General features: G+C 38.5%; 20 pseudogenes; all 20 read right to left on the reverse strand.

Moving 5' to 3' along the window:
- Positions 1-1,493: 1,493 nt before the first annotated feature.
- Positions 1,494-1,613, reverse strand: LOC123468878 (annotated as a pseudogene).
- Positions 1,614-2,809: 1,196 nt separating this feature from the next.
- LOC123468887 lies at positions 2,810-2,928 on the reverse strand (annotated as a pseudogene).
- A 359-nt stretch (positions 2,929-3,287) lies between these two features.
- On the reverse strand, positions 3,288-3,406 carry LOC123468898 (annotated as a pseudogene).
- Positions 3,407-3,764: 358 nt separating this feature from the next.
- LOC123468909 lies at positions 3,765-3,883 on the reverse strand (annotated as a pseudogene).
- A 358-nt stretch (positions 3,884-4,241) lies between these two features.
- LOC123468920 lies at positions 4,242-4,360 on the reverse strand (annotated as a pseudogene).
- A 361-nt stretch (positions 4,361-4,721) lies between these two features.
- On the reverse strand, positions 4,722-4,840 carry LOC123468865 (annotated as a pseudogene).
- A 358-nt stretch (positions 4,841-5,198) lies between these two features.
- LOC123468876 lies at positions 5,199-5,317 on the reverse strand (annotated as a pseudogene).
- Positions 5,318-5,676: 359 nt separating this feature from the next.
- On the reverse strand, positions 5,677-5,795 carry LOC123468879 (annotated as a pseudogene).
- A 358-nt stretch (positions 5,796-6,153) lies between these two features.
- Positions 6,154-6,272, reverse strand: LOC123468880 (annotated as a pseudogene).
- Positions 6,273-6,631: 359 nt separating this feature from the next.
- Positions 6,632-6,750, reverse strand: LOC123468881 (annotated as a pseudogene).
- Positions 6,751-7,112: 362 nt separating this feature from the next.
- LOC123468882 lies at positions 7,113-7,231 on the reverse strand (annotated as a pseudogene).
- A 358-nt stretch (positions 7,232-7,589) lies between these two features.
- Positions 7,590-7,708, reverse strand: LOC123468883 (annotated as a pseudogene).
- A 360-nt stretch (positions 7,709-8,068) lies between these two features.
- Positions 8,069-8,188, reverse strand: LOC123468872 (annotated as a pseudogene).
- Positions 8,189-8,928: 740 nt separating this feature from the next.
- LOC123468884 lies at positions 8,929-9,047 on the reverse strand (annotated as a pseudogene).
- Positions 9,048-9,896: 849 nt separating this feature from the next.
- Positions 9,897-10,015, reverse strand: LOC123468885 (annotated as a pseudogene).
- Positions 10,016-12,281: 2,266 nt separating this feature from the next.
- On the reverse strand, positions 12,282-12,400 carry LOC123468886 (annotated as a pseudogene).
- A 358-nt stretch (positions 12,401-12,758) lies between these two features.
- Positions 12,759-12,877, reverse strand: LOC123468888 (annotated as a pseudogene).
- A 358-nt stretch (positions 12,878-13,235) lies between these two features.
- On the reverse strand, positions 13,236-13,354 carry LOC123468889 (annotated as a pseudogene).
- A 358-nt stretch (positions 13,355-13,712) lies between these two features.
- LOC123468890 lies at positions 13,713-13,831 on the reverse strand (annotated as a pseudogene).
- A 358-nt stretch (positions 13,832-14,189) lies between these two features.
- Positions 14,190-14,308, reverse strand: LOC123468891 (annotated as a pseudogene).
- Between the last annotated feature and the right edge of the window lie 242 nt (positions 14,309-14,550).

The raw sequence follows: 14,550 nt of genomic DNA on the forward strand, positions 1-14,550 counted from the left end.
ATGTTATTTGCGATGTGTTTGATGTTTCAGTTAGCGCTGTTTGCATTTCGGGGTGGTGAGTATCGATATTTATCCCGCATTTTCTGGCGGAGTAGTGTTATTGGAAACATGAATAATATAACTAGGATTTGTTTTAATACAATGACTTTGTTAAGAATGCGAAATGTACTCTATTTGTACACTTAGTTGGTATTTAATTGCTGACAAAACGCGATGGTTACCAGTTCAATCAGCAATTATTTAAATTAATTTAGCGTAGTGCATATTGTAGAAAACATTATTGAGTGTATCGATTCAGTCGCTATCTGTCAACGGCTAAGCTTCATACGGGGAAGGTGTCAAGCCCCGGAACTGGCAGTTCCCGCCAGGTGTCGGGTGGGTCCCGTTACGTTCTTAGAGGGTGATTAATTAAATATGGGATGCCGTTGGCAACCGGGGCTTTGTCATCATCTTTTTCAGTGGGGAGTTGCTCAAAGGGTTAGTTATGTGTGCCCATTTGGATGATAAATAGCTTGATGTTTCAGCTACACTAGCAGTGGTGAGTACGATATTATCTGCGCAATTTCATGGAAAGGTTATTGGAAACATGAATAATATAACTAATAGATTTGTTTTTAGTTAGCACGACTTTGTTACGAAATGAATGCGAGGTTAATAATTAGTTATTAATTTAATTGTTGATAAAACGCGATGGTTGAGCCAGTCCACTTCCCGCAGTAACATTTAACTAATACTTAGTGTAGGTATTATTGTGTAAATCATTACGATTGTCGTGATTCGCTGTCAACAGTCGTGCATACACGGTAATCTGTTCGTCAACATTCCCGTGGTCGTTGTCTGTGTGCAACGGGTCTGGTTAGTGTGAGGGCGTGATCCTGTCAATAGGGATGTCTGCATCAAATCCTTTTATCATCACCTGCGGTGGGCAGTCCGTATCAAAGAAGTTCTTACGTTGCGCGATTGCGGATGTTGTGTTGCTGGCGCCTCAGCGCTGCGCAGGTGAGCTCGATATTGTCATCGCGCGCTTCCTTTTCATGGAGGTGTTATTGGAAACATGAATACATAATTAGTTGGATTTGCTTTCATTAGCAATGACTTTGTTACACAAAATGCGAAAGGCTACCTAGTTATTAATTTAATTGTTGACAAGCGATGGTTCCACCCCATGCTTTCCTACAATAATACCTACACTAGGTTTATTAATTTAAATAATTACTGAAGTGGACTGGTAACCATTTTTGTCAACAATTAAATTAATAACTAAATTATTTTCATTTGTTTGTAAAGTCATTGTTAAGTAAAGAAACAAACTTCAGTAATTATGTTATTCATGTTTCCAATATACACATGCTATAAGGAAATGCGAGATAAAATATCGATACTCACCACTAGAGTAGCGCACTAACTGAAACATCAAAACACATCACCAAATGGCAGTAACTAACACTTTGTTTAGATACAATTGCCCACCGCAGGTATGATAAAAGGTTTGATGCCAACAGCATCCCGTATTCCCAAAGTGGTCACCCTCCTAAGTACTAACGGGACCCGACGCAGCTTAAACGGCCGGGAGCTGACGAGACCGGGTTTTTCTACGTGGTATGGCCGTTGACAGCGTAATGCAACGGACTGGATCGATAAACTAAAAATACCAGCCATAATGATTTTCCTACAATAATACCTACACTAGGTTTATTAGTTTAAATAATTACTGAAGTTGGACTGGTAACCATCGCGTTTTGTCACAATTAAATTAATAACTAAATTATTTTCGCATTTGTTTGTAAAGTCATTGCTAATAAGAAAACAAATCCTAGTTATGTTATTCATGTTTCAATAACACCTCCATAAGGAAATGCGAGATAAAATTATCGATACTCACCACTAGGTAGCGCTAACTGAAACATCAAAACACATCACCAAATGGCAGTAACTAACACTTTGATACAATTGCCCACCGCAGGTGATGATAAAAGGTTTGATGCCAACAAGCATCCGTATTCCCAAGTGGTCACCCTCCTAAGTACTAACGGGACCCGACGCAGCTTAACGGCCGGGAGCTGACGAGACCCGGGTTTTTCTACGTGGTATGGCCGTTGACAGCGTAATGCACGACTGGATCGAATACACTCTAATAATGATTTTCCTACAATAATACCTACACTAGGTTTATTTAGTTTAAATAATTACTGAAGTTGGACTGGTAACCATCGCGTTTTGTCAACAATTAAATTAATAACTAAATTATTTTCGCATTTGTTTGTAAAGTCATTGCTAATAAGAAAACAAATCCTAGTTATGTTATTCATGTTTCCAATAACCCTTACAACAAAATGCGAGATAAAATATCGATACTTACCACTAGGTAGGCCCCTAACTGAAACATCAAAACACATCACCAAATGGTACTAAACTTTATACGGTAACACTTTGATATCAATGGCTCCACCCGATGTACCAAAATGGATTAGATACAATATTATTCCCGATTTTCGTACAATAAATTACCTACACTAGGTTTATAGATTTAAATAATTACTGAAGTTGGACTGGTAACCATCGCGTTTTGTCAACAATTAAATTAATAACTAAATTATTTTCGCATTTGTTTGTAAAGTCATTGCTAATAAGAAAACAAATCCTAGTTATGTTATTCATGTTTCCAATAACACCTCCATAAGGAAATGCGAGATAAAATATCGATACTCACCACTAGGTAGCGCTAACTGAAACATCAAAACACATCACCAAATGGCAGTAACTAACACTTTGATACAATTGCCCACCGCAGGTATGATAAAAGGTTTGATGCCAACAGCATCCCGTATTCCCAAGTGGTCACCCTCCTAAGTACTAACGGGACCCGACGCAGCTTAACGGCCGGGAGCTGACGAGACCGGGTTTTTTCTACGTGGTATGGCCGTTGACAGCGTAATGCACGACTGGATCGAATACACTCTAATAATGATTTTCCTACAATAATACCTACACTAGGTTTATTAATTTAAATAATTACTGAAGTTGGACTGGTAACCATCGCGTTTTGTCAACAATTAAATTAATAACTAAATTATTTTCGCATTTGTTTGTAAAGTCATTGCTAATAAGAAAACAAATCCTAGTTATGTTATTCATGTTTCCAATAACACCTCCATAAGGAAATGCGCGATAAAATATCGATACTCACCACTAGGTAGCGCTAACTGAAACATCAAAACACATCACCAAATGGCAGTAACTAACACTTTGATACAATTGCCCACCGCAGGTGATGATAAAAGGTTTGATGCCAACAGCATCCCGTATTCCCAAGTGGTCACCCTCCTAAGTACTAACGGGACCCGACGCAGCTTAACGGCCGGGAGCTGACGAGACCGGGTTTTTTCTACGTGGTATGGCCGTTGACAGCGTAATGCACGACTGGATCGAATACACTCCAATAATGATTTTCCTACAATAATACCTACACTAGGTTTATTAATTTAAATAATTACTGAAGTTGGACTGGTAACCATCGCGTTTTGTCAACAATTAAATTAATAACTAAATTATTTTCGCATTTGTTTGTAAAGTCATTGCTAATAAGAAAACAAATCCTAGTTATGTTATTCATGTTTCCAATAACACCTCCATAAGGAAATGCGAGATAAAATATCGATACTCACCACTAGGTAGCGCTAACTGAAACATCAAAACACATCACCAAATGGCAGTAACTAACACTTTGATACAATTGCCCACCGCAGGTATGATAAAAGGTTTGATGCCAACAGCATCCCGTATTCCCAAGTGGTCACCCTCCTAAGTACTAACGGGACCCGACGCAGCTTAACGGCCGGGAGCTGACGAGACCGGGTTTTTTCTACGTGGTATGGCCGTTGACAGCGTAATGCACGACTGAATCGAATACACTCCAATAATGATTTTCCTACAATAATACCTACACTAGGTTTATTAATTTAAATAATTACTGAAGTTGGACTGGTAACCATCGCGTTTTGTCAACAATTAAATTAATAACTAAATTATTTTCGCATTTGTTTGTAAAGTCATTGCTAATAAGAAAACAAATCCTAGTTATGTTATTCATGTTTCCAATAACACCTCCATAAGAAATGCGAGATAAAATATCGATACTCACCACTAGGTAGCGCTAACTGAAACATCAAAACACATCACCAAATGGCAGTAACTAACACTTTGATACAATTGCCCACCGCAGGTGATGATAAAAGGTTTGATGCCAACAGCATCCCGTATTCCCAAGTGGTCACCCTCCTAAGTACTAACGGGACCCGACGCAGCTTAACGGCCGGGAGCTGACGAGACCGGGTTTTTTCTACGTGGTATGGCCGTTGACAGCGTAATGCACGACTGGATCGAATACACTCCAATAATGATTTTCCTACAATAATACCTACACTAGGTTTATTAATTTAAATAATTACTGAAGTTGGACTGGTAACCATCGCGTTTTGTCAACAATTAAATTAATAACTAAATTATTTTCGCATTTGTTTGTAAAGTCATTGCTAATAAGAAAACAAATCCTAGTTATGTTATTCATGTTTCCAATAACACCTCCATAAGGAAAGCGTGCGCGATAAAATATCGATACTCACCACTAGGTAGCGCTAACTGAAACATCAAAACACATCACCAAATGGCAGTAACTAACACTTTGATACAATTGCCCACCGCAGGTATGATAAAAGGTTTGATGCCAACAGCATCCCGTATTCCCAAGTGGTCACCCTCCTAAGTACTAACGGGACCCGACGCAGCTTAACGGCCGGGAGCTGACGAGACCGGGTTTTTTCTACGTGGTATGGCCGTTGACAGCGTAATGCACGACTGGATCGAATACACTCCAATAATGATTTTCCTACAATAATACCTACACTAGGTTTATTAATTTAAATAATTACTGAAGTTGGACTGGTAACCATCGCGTTTTGTCAACAATTAAATTAATAACTAAATTATTTTCGCATTTGTTTGTAAAGTCATTGCTAATAAGAAAACAAATCCTAGTTATGTTATTCATGTTTCCAATAACACCTCCATAAGGAAATGCGAGATAAAATATCGATACTCACCACTAGGTAGCGCTAACTGAAACATCAAAACACATCACCAAATGGCAGTAACTAACACTTTGATACAATTGCCCACCGCAGGTATGATAAAAGGTTTGATGCCAACAGCATCCCGTATTCCCAAGTGGTCACCCTCCTAAGTACTAACGGGACCCGACGCAGCTTAACGGCCGGGAGCTGACGAGACCGGGTTTTTTCTACGTGGTATGGCCGTTGACAGCGTAATGCACGACTGGATCGAATACACTCCAATAATGATTTTCCTACAATAATACCTACACTAGGTTTATTAATTTAAATAATTACTGAAGTTGGACTGGTAACCATCGCGTTTTGTCAACAATTAAATTAATAACTAAATTATTTTCGCATTTGTTTGTAAAGTCATTGCTAATAAGAAAACAAATCCTAGTTATGTTATTCATGTTTCCAATAACACCTCCATAAGGAAATGCGCGATAAAATATCGATACTCACCACTAGGTAGCGCTAACTGAAACATCAAAACACATCACCAAATGGCAGTAACTAACACTTTGATACAATTGCCCACCGCAGGTGATGATAAAAGGTTTGATGCCAACAGCATCCCGTATTCCCAAGTGGTCACCCTCCTAAGTACTAACGGGACCCGACGCAGCTTAACGGCCGGGAGCTGACGAGACCGGGTTTTTTCTACGTGGTATGGCCGTTGACAGCGTAATGCACGACTGGATCGAATACACTCCAATAATGATTTTCCTACAATAATACCTACACTAGGTTTATTAGTTTAAATAATTACTGAAGTTGGACTGGTAACCATCGCGTTTTGTCAACAATTAAATTAATAACTAAATTATTTTCGCATTTGTTTGTAAAGTCATTGCTAATAAGAAAACAAATCCTAGTTATGTTATTCATGTTTCCAATAACACCTCCATAAGGAAATGCGAGATAAAATATCGATACTCACCACTAGGTAGCGCTAACTGAAACATCAAAACACATCACCAAATGGCAGTAACTAACACTTTGATACAATTGCCCACCGCAAGTATGATAAAAGGTTTGATGCCAACAGCATCCCGTATTCCCAAGTGGTCACCCTCCTAAGTACTAACGGGACCCGACGCAGCTTAACGGCCGGGAGCTGACGAGACCGGGTTTTTTCTACGTGGTATGGCCGTTGACAGCGTAATGCACGACTGGATCGAATACACTCCAATAATGATTTTCCTACAATAATACCTACACTAGGTTTATTAATTTAAATAATTACTGAAGTTGGACTGGTAACCATCGCGTTTTGTCAACAATTAAATTAATAACTAAATTATTTTCGCATTTGTTTGTAAAGTCATTGCTAATAAGAAAACAAATCCTAGTTATGTTATTCATGTTTCCAATAACACCTCCATAAGGAAAATGCGGATAAAATATCGATACTCACCACTAGGTAGCGCTAACTGAAACATCAAAACACATCACCAAATGGCAGTAACTAACACTTTGATACAATTGCCCACCGCAGGTGATGATAAAAGGTTTGATGCCAACAGCATCCCGTATTCCCAAGTGGTCACCCTCCTAAGTACTAACGGGACCCGACGCAGCTTAACGGCCGGGAGCTGACGAGACCGGGTTTTTTCTACGTGGTATGGCCGTTGACAGCGTAATGCACGACTGGATCGAATACACTCCAATAATGATTTTCCTACAATAATACCTACACTAGGTTTATTAATTTAAATAATTACTGAAGTTGGACTGGTAACCATCGCGTTTTGTCAACAATTAAATTAATAACTAAATTATTTTCGCATTTGTTTGTAAAGTCATTGCTAATAAGAAAACAAATCCTAGTTATGTTATTCATGTTTCAATAACACCCTCCATAAAAAGGAAATGCGAGATAAAATATCGATACTCACCACTAGGTAGCGCTAACTGAAACATCAAAACACATCACCAAATGGCAGTAACTAACACTTTGATACAATTGCCCACCGCAGGTGATGATAAAAGGTTTGATGCCAACAGCATCCCGTATTCCCAAGTGGTCACCCTCCTAAGTACTAACGGGACCCGACGCAGCTTAACGGCCGGGAGCTGACGAGACCGGGTTTTTTCTACGTGGTATGGCCGTTGACAGCGTAATGCACGACTGGATCGAATACACTCCAATAATGATTTTCCTACAATAATACCTACACTAGGTTTATTAATTTAAATAATTACTGAAGTTGGACTGGTAACCATCGCGTTTTGTCAACAATTAAATTAATAACTAAATTATTTTCGCATTTGTTTGTAAAGTCATTGCTAATAAGAAAACAAATCCTAGTTATGTTATTCATGTTTCCAATAACACCTCCATAAGGAAATGCGAGATAAAATATCGATACTCACCACTAGGTAGCGCTAACTGAAACATCAAAACACATCACCAAATGGCAGTAACTAACACTTTGATACAATTGCCCACCGCAGGTGATGATAAAGGTTTGATGCCAACAGCATCCCGTATTCCCAAGTGGTCACCCTCCTAAGTACTAACGGGACCCGACGCAGCTTAACGGCCGGGAGCTGACGAGACCGGGTTTTTTCTACGTGGTATGGCCGTTGACAGCGTAATGCACGACTGGATCGAATACACTCTCCAATAATGATTTTCCTACAATAATACCTACACTAGGTTTATTAATTTAAATAATTACTGAAGTTGGACTGGTAACCATCGCGTTTTGTCAACAATTAAATTAATAACTAAATTATTTTCGCATTTGTTTGTAAAGTCATTGCTAATAAGAAAACAAATCCTAGTTATGTTATTCATGTTTCCAATAACACCTCCATAAGGAAATGCGAGATAAAATATCGATACTCACCACTAGGTAGCGCTAACTGAAACATCAAAACACATCACCAAATGGCAGTAACTAACACTTTGATACAATTGCCCACCGCAGGTATGATAAAAGGTTTGATGCCAACAGCATCCCGTATTCCCAAGTGGTCACCCTCCTAAGTACTAACGGGACCCGACGCAGCTTAACGGCCGGGAGCTGACGAGACCGGGTTTTTTTCTACGTGGTATGGCCGTTGACAGCGTAATGCACGACTGGATCGAATACACTCCAATAATGATTTTCCTACAATAATACCTACACTAGGTTTATTAGTTTAAATAATTACTGAAGTTGGACTGGTAACCATCGCGTTTTGTCAACAATTAAATTAATAACTAAATTATTTTTCGCATTTGTTTGTAAAGTCATTGCTAATAAGAAAACAAATCCTGTTATGTTTTTTATGTTTTTAAAAAACCCCCCAAAAAAAAAAAAAAAAAAAAAATCGATACTCACCACTGGTAGCGTAACTATAAAAAAAATGATACATAATTTTGATGAAAATTGTACTAACGGGACCCGACGCGCTTAACGGCCGGGAGCTAAAGAAACCGGGTTTTTTTTAAAAAAAAGGGCCGTTGACAGCGTAATGCCGACTGGATCGAATACACTCTATAATGATTTTCCTCAATAATACCTACACTAGGTTTATTAATTTAAATAATTACTGAAGTTGGACTGGTAACCATCGCGTTTTGTCAACAATTAAATTAATAACTAAATTATTTTCGCATTTGTTTGTAAAGTCATTGCTAATAAGAAAACAAATCCTAGTTATGTTATTCATGTTTCCAATAACACCTCCATAAGGAAATGCGAGATAAAATATCGATACTCACCACTAGGTAGCGCTAACTGAAACATCAAAACACATCACCAAATGGCAGTAACTAACACTTTGATACAATTGCCCACCGCAGGTATGATAAAAGGTTTGATGCCAACAGCATCCCGTATTCCCAAGTGGTCACCCTCCTAAGTACTAACGGGACCCGACGCAGCTTAACGGCCGGGAGCTGACGAGACCGGGTTTTTTCTACGTGGTATGGCCGTTGACAGCGTAATGCACGACTGGATCGAATACACTCCAATAATGATTTTCCTACAATAATACCTACACTAGGTTTATTAATTTAAATAATTACTGAAGTTGGACTGGTAACCATCGCGTTTTGTCAACAATTAAATTAATAACTAAATTATTTTCGCATTTGTTTGTAAAGTCATTGCTAATAAGAAAACAAATCCTAGTTATGTTATTCATGTTTCCAATAACACCTCCATAAGGAAATGCGAGATAAAATATCGATACTCACCACTAGGTAGCGCTAACTGAAACATCAAAACACATCACCAAATGGCAGTAACTAACACTTTGATACAATTTCCCGCCGCACCGCTATGAAAACACTTGATCGCCAGCTTAACATTCCGTATTTTGCGATTCCCAAGTAGTCACCCTCCTAAGTACTAACAGGCCCGACGCAGCTCAACGGCCGGGCGCTGACGAGACCGGGTTTTTCTTCTTTCGTGGTATGGCCGTTGACAGCGTAATGCACGACTGGAATCGAATACACTCCAATAATGATTTTCCTACAATAATACCTACACTAGGTTTATTAATTTAAATAATTACTGAAGTTGGACTGGTAACCATCGCGTTTTGTCAACAATTAAATTAATAACTAAATTATTTTCGCATTTGTTTGTAAAGTCATTGCTAATAAGAAAACAAATCCTAGTTATGTTATTCATGTTTCCAATAACACCTCCATAAGGAAATGCGAGATAAAATATCGATACTCACCACTAGGTAGCGCTAACTGAAACATCAAAACACATCACCAAATGGCAGTAACTAACACTTTGATACAATTGCCCACCGCAGGTATGATAAAAGGTTTGATGCCAACAGCATCCCGTATTCCCAAGTGGTCACCCTCCTAAGTACTAACGGGACCCGACGCAGCTTAACGGCCGGGAGCTGACGAGACCGGGTTTTTTCTACGTGGTATGGCCGTTGACAGCGTAATGCACGACTGGATCGAATACACTCCAATAATGATTTTCCTACAATAATACCTACACTAGGTTTATTAATTTAAATAATTACTGAAGTTGGACTGGTAACCATCGCGTTTTGTCAACAATTAAATTAATAACTAAATTATTTTCGCATTTGTTTGTAAAGTCATTGCTAATAAGAAAACAAATCCTAGTTATGTTATTCATGTTTCCAATAACACCTCCATAAGGAAATGCGAGATAAAATATCGATACTCACCACTAGGTAGCGCTAACTGAAACATCAAAACACATCACCAAATGGCAGTAACTAACACTTTGATACAATTTGCCCACCGCAGGTATAAAAAAAAAGATAAAAAAAAAAACCCCCAAAAAAAAAAAAAGTTCACCCTCCTAAGTACTAACGGGACCCGACGCAGCTTAACGGCCGGGAGCTGAGGAGACGGGTTTTTTTTGCTCGTGTTAATGGCCGTTGACGAGCGTAATGAATGGATCGAATACACTCCAATAATGATTTTCCTACAATAATACCTACACTAGGTTTATTAATTTAAATAATTACTGAAGTTGGACTGGTAACCATCGCGTTTTGTCAACAATTAAATTAATAACTAAATTATTTTCGCATTTGTTTGTAAAGTCATTGCTAATAAGAAAACAAATCCTAGTTATGTTATTCATGTTTCCAATAACACCTCCATAAGGAAATGCGAGATAAAATATCGATACTCACCACTAGGTAGCGCTAACTGAAACATCAAAACACATCACCAAATGGCAGTAACTAACACTTTGATACAATTGCCCACCGCAGGTATGATAAAAGGTTTGATGCCAACAGCATCCCGTATTCCCAAGTGGTCACCCTCCTTAAGTACTAACGGGACTGCCGACGCGTTTTTAACTTTTTTTTCCTGGCGGAGTTTCGTTTTCTCTGGTGGTACTGGCTGTTTGACAGCGTAATGCACGACTGGATCGAATACACTCCAATAATGATTTTCCTACAATAATACCTACACTAGGTTTATTAGTTTAAATAATTACTGAAGTTGGACTGGTAACCATCGCGTTTTGTCAACAATTAAATTAATAACTAAATTATTTTCGCATTTGTTTGTAAAGTCATTGCTAATAAGAAAACAAATCCTAGTTATGTTATTCATGTTTCCAATAACACCTCCATAAGGAAATGCGAGATAAAATATCGATACTCACCACTAGGTAGCGCTAACTGAAACATCAAAACACATCACCAAATGGCAGTAACTAACACTTTGATACAATTGCCCACCGCAGTGTTTATGATAGGTTTGATGCCAACAGCATCCCGTATTCTCCTTGTACTTCCTATCTGCTATAACCCGGGACCTGACGAAACTTTACGCCGGGAGCTGACCGGGTGTTTTCACGTGGTATGGCCGTTGACAGCGTAATGCACGACTGAATCGAATACACTCTAATATGATTTTCCTACAATAATACCTACACTAGGTTTATTAATTTAAATAATTACTGAAGTTGGACTGGTAACCATCGCGTTTTGTCAACAATTAAATTAATAACTAAATTATTTTCGCATTTGTTTGTAAAGTCATTGCTAATAAGAAAACAAATCCTAGTTATTATTTTTCTTTCAATAACACCTCCATAAAAAAATGCGCGATAAAATATCGATACTCACCACTAGGTAGCGCTAACTGAAACATCAAAAAACATCACCAAAAAGAAAAAAAAAAAATTTTTGATACAATTGCCCCCGCAGCAGATAGTAAAAAAAAAGGTTTGATGCCCACCTAGCATCCCATGGGGTCTCCCTCCCCTCCTAAGTACTAACGGGACCCGACGCAGCTTAACGGCCGGGAGCTGACGAGACCGGGTTTTTTCTACGTGGTATGGCCGTTGACAGCGTAATGCACGACTGGATCGAATACACTCCTAATAATGATTTTCCTACAATAATACCTACACTAGGTTTATTAATTTAAATAATTACTGAAGTTGGACTGGTAACCATCGCGTTTTGTCAACAATTAAATTAATAACTAAATTATTTTCGCATTTGTTTGTAAAGTCATTGCTAATAAGAAAACAAATCCTAGTTATGTTATTCATGTTTCCAATAACACCTCCATAAGGAAATGCGAGATAAAATATCGATACTCACCACTAGGTAGCGCTAACTGAAACATCAAAACACATCACCAAATGGCAGTAACTAACACTTTGATACAATTGCCCACCGCAGGTATGATAAAAGGTTTGATGCCAACAGCATCCCGTATTCCCAAGTGGTCACCCTCCTAAGTACTAACGGGACCCGACGCAGCTTAACGGCCGGGAGCTGACGAGACCGGGTTTTTTCTACGTGGTATGGCCGTTGACAGCGTAATGCACGACTGGATCGAATACACTCCAATAATGATTTTCCTACAATAATACCTACACTAGGTTTATTAATTTAAATAATTACTGAAGTTGGACTGGTAACCATCGCGTTTTGTCAACAATTAAATTAATAACTAAATTATTTTCGCATTTGTTTGTAAAGTCATTGCTAATAAGAAAACAAATCCTAGTTATGTTATTCATGTTTCCAATAACACCTCCATAAGGAAATGCGAGATAAAATATCGATACTCACCACTAGGTAGCGCTAACTGAAACATCAAAACACATCACCAAATGGCAGTAACTAACACTTTGATACAATTGCCCACCGCAGGTATGATAAAAGGTTTGATGCCAACAGCATCCCGTATTCCCAAGTGGTCACCCTCCTAAGTACTAACGGGACCCGACGCAGCTTAACGGCCGGGAGCTGACGAGACCGGGTTTTTTCTACGTGGTATGGCCGTTGACAGCGTAATGCACGACTGGATCGAATACACTCCAATAATGATTTTCCTACAATAATACCTACACTAGGTTTATTAGTTTAAATAATTACTGAAGTTGGACTGGTAACCATCGCGTTTTGTCAACAATTAAATTAATAACTAAATTATTTTCGCATTTGTTTGTAAAGTCATTGCTAATAAGAAAACAAATCCTAGTTATGTTATTCATGTTTCCAATAACACCTCCATAAGGAAATGCGAGATAAAATATCGATACTCACCACTAGGTAGCGCTAACTGAAACATCAAAACACATCACCAAATGGCAGTAACTAACACTTTGATACAATTGCCCACCGCAGGTATGATAAAAGGTTTGATGCCAACAGCATCCCGTATTCCCAAGTGGTCACCCTCCTAAGTACTAACGGGACCCGACGCAGCTTAACGGCCGGGAGCTGACGAGACCGGGTTTTTTCTACGTGGTATGGCCGTTGACAGCGTAATGCACGACTGGATCGAATACACTCCAATAATGATTTTCCTACAATAATACCTACACTAGGTTTATTAGTTTAAATAATTACTGAAGTTGGACTGGTAACCATCGCGTTTTGTCAACAATTAAATTAATAACTAAATTATTTTCGCATTTGTTTGTAAAGTCATTGCTAATAAGAAAACAAATCCTAGTTATGTTATTCATGTTTCCAATAACACCTCCATAAGGAAATGCGAGATAAAATATCGATACTCACCACTAGGTAGCGCTAACTGAAACATCAAAACACATCACCAAATGGCAGTAACTAACACTTTGATACAATTGCCCACCGCAGGTATGATAAAAGGTTTGATGCCAACAGCATCCCGTATTCCCAAGTGGTCACCCTCCTAAGTACTAACGGGACCCGACGCAGCTTAACGGCCGGGAGCTGACGAGACCGGGTTTTTTCTACGTGGTATGGCCGTTGACAGCGTAATGCACGACTGAATCGAATACACTCCAATAATGATTTTCCTACAATAATACCTACACTAGGTTTATTAATTTAAATAATTACTGAAGTTGGACTGGTAACCATCGCGTTTTGTCAACAATTAAATTAATAACTAAATTATTTTCGCATTTGTTTGTAAAGTCATTGCTAATAAGAAAACAAATCCTAGTTATGTTATTCATGTTTCCAATAACACCTCCATAAGGAAATGCGAGATAAAATATCGATACTCACCACTAGGTAGCGCTAACTGAAACATCAAAACACATCACCAAATGGCAGTAACTAACACTTTGATACAATTGCCCACCGCAGGTATGATAAAAGGTTTGATGCCAACAGCATCCCGTATTCCCAAGTGGTCACCCTCCTAAGTACTAACGGGACCCGACGCAGCTTAACGGCCGGGAGCTGACGAGACCGGGTTTTTTCTACGTGGTATGGCCGTTGACAGCGTAATGCACGACTGGATCGAATACACTCCAATAATGATTTTCCTACAATAATACCTACACTAGGTTTATTAGTTTAAATAATTACTGAAGTTGGACTGGTAACCATCGCGTTTTGTCAACAATTAAATTAATAACTAAATTATTTTCGCATTTGTTTGTAAAGTCATTGCTAATAAGAAAACAAATCCTAGTTATGTTATTCATGTTTCCAATAACACCTCCATAAGGAAATGCGAGAT

The sequence above is a fragment of the Daphnia magna genome, unplaced genomic scaffold, assembly GCF_020631705.1.
Source record: "Daphnia magna isolate NIES unplaced genomic scaffold, ASM2063170v1.1 Dm_contigs460, whole genome shotgun sequence".
NCBI classification, from domain to species: domain Eukaryota; kingdom Metazoa; phylum Arthropoda; class Branchiopoda; order Diplostraca; family Daphniidae; genus Daphnia; species Daphnia magna.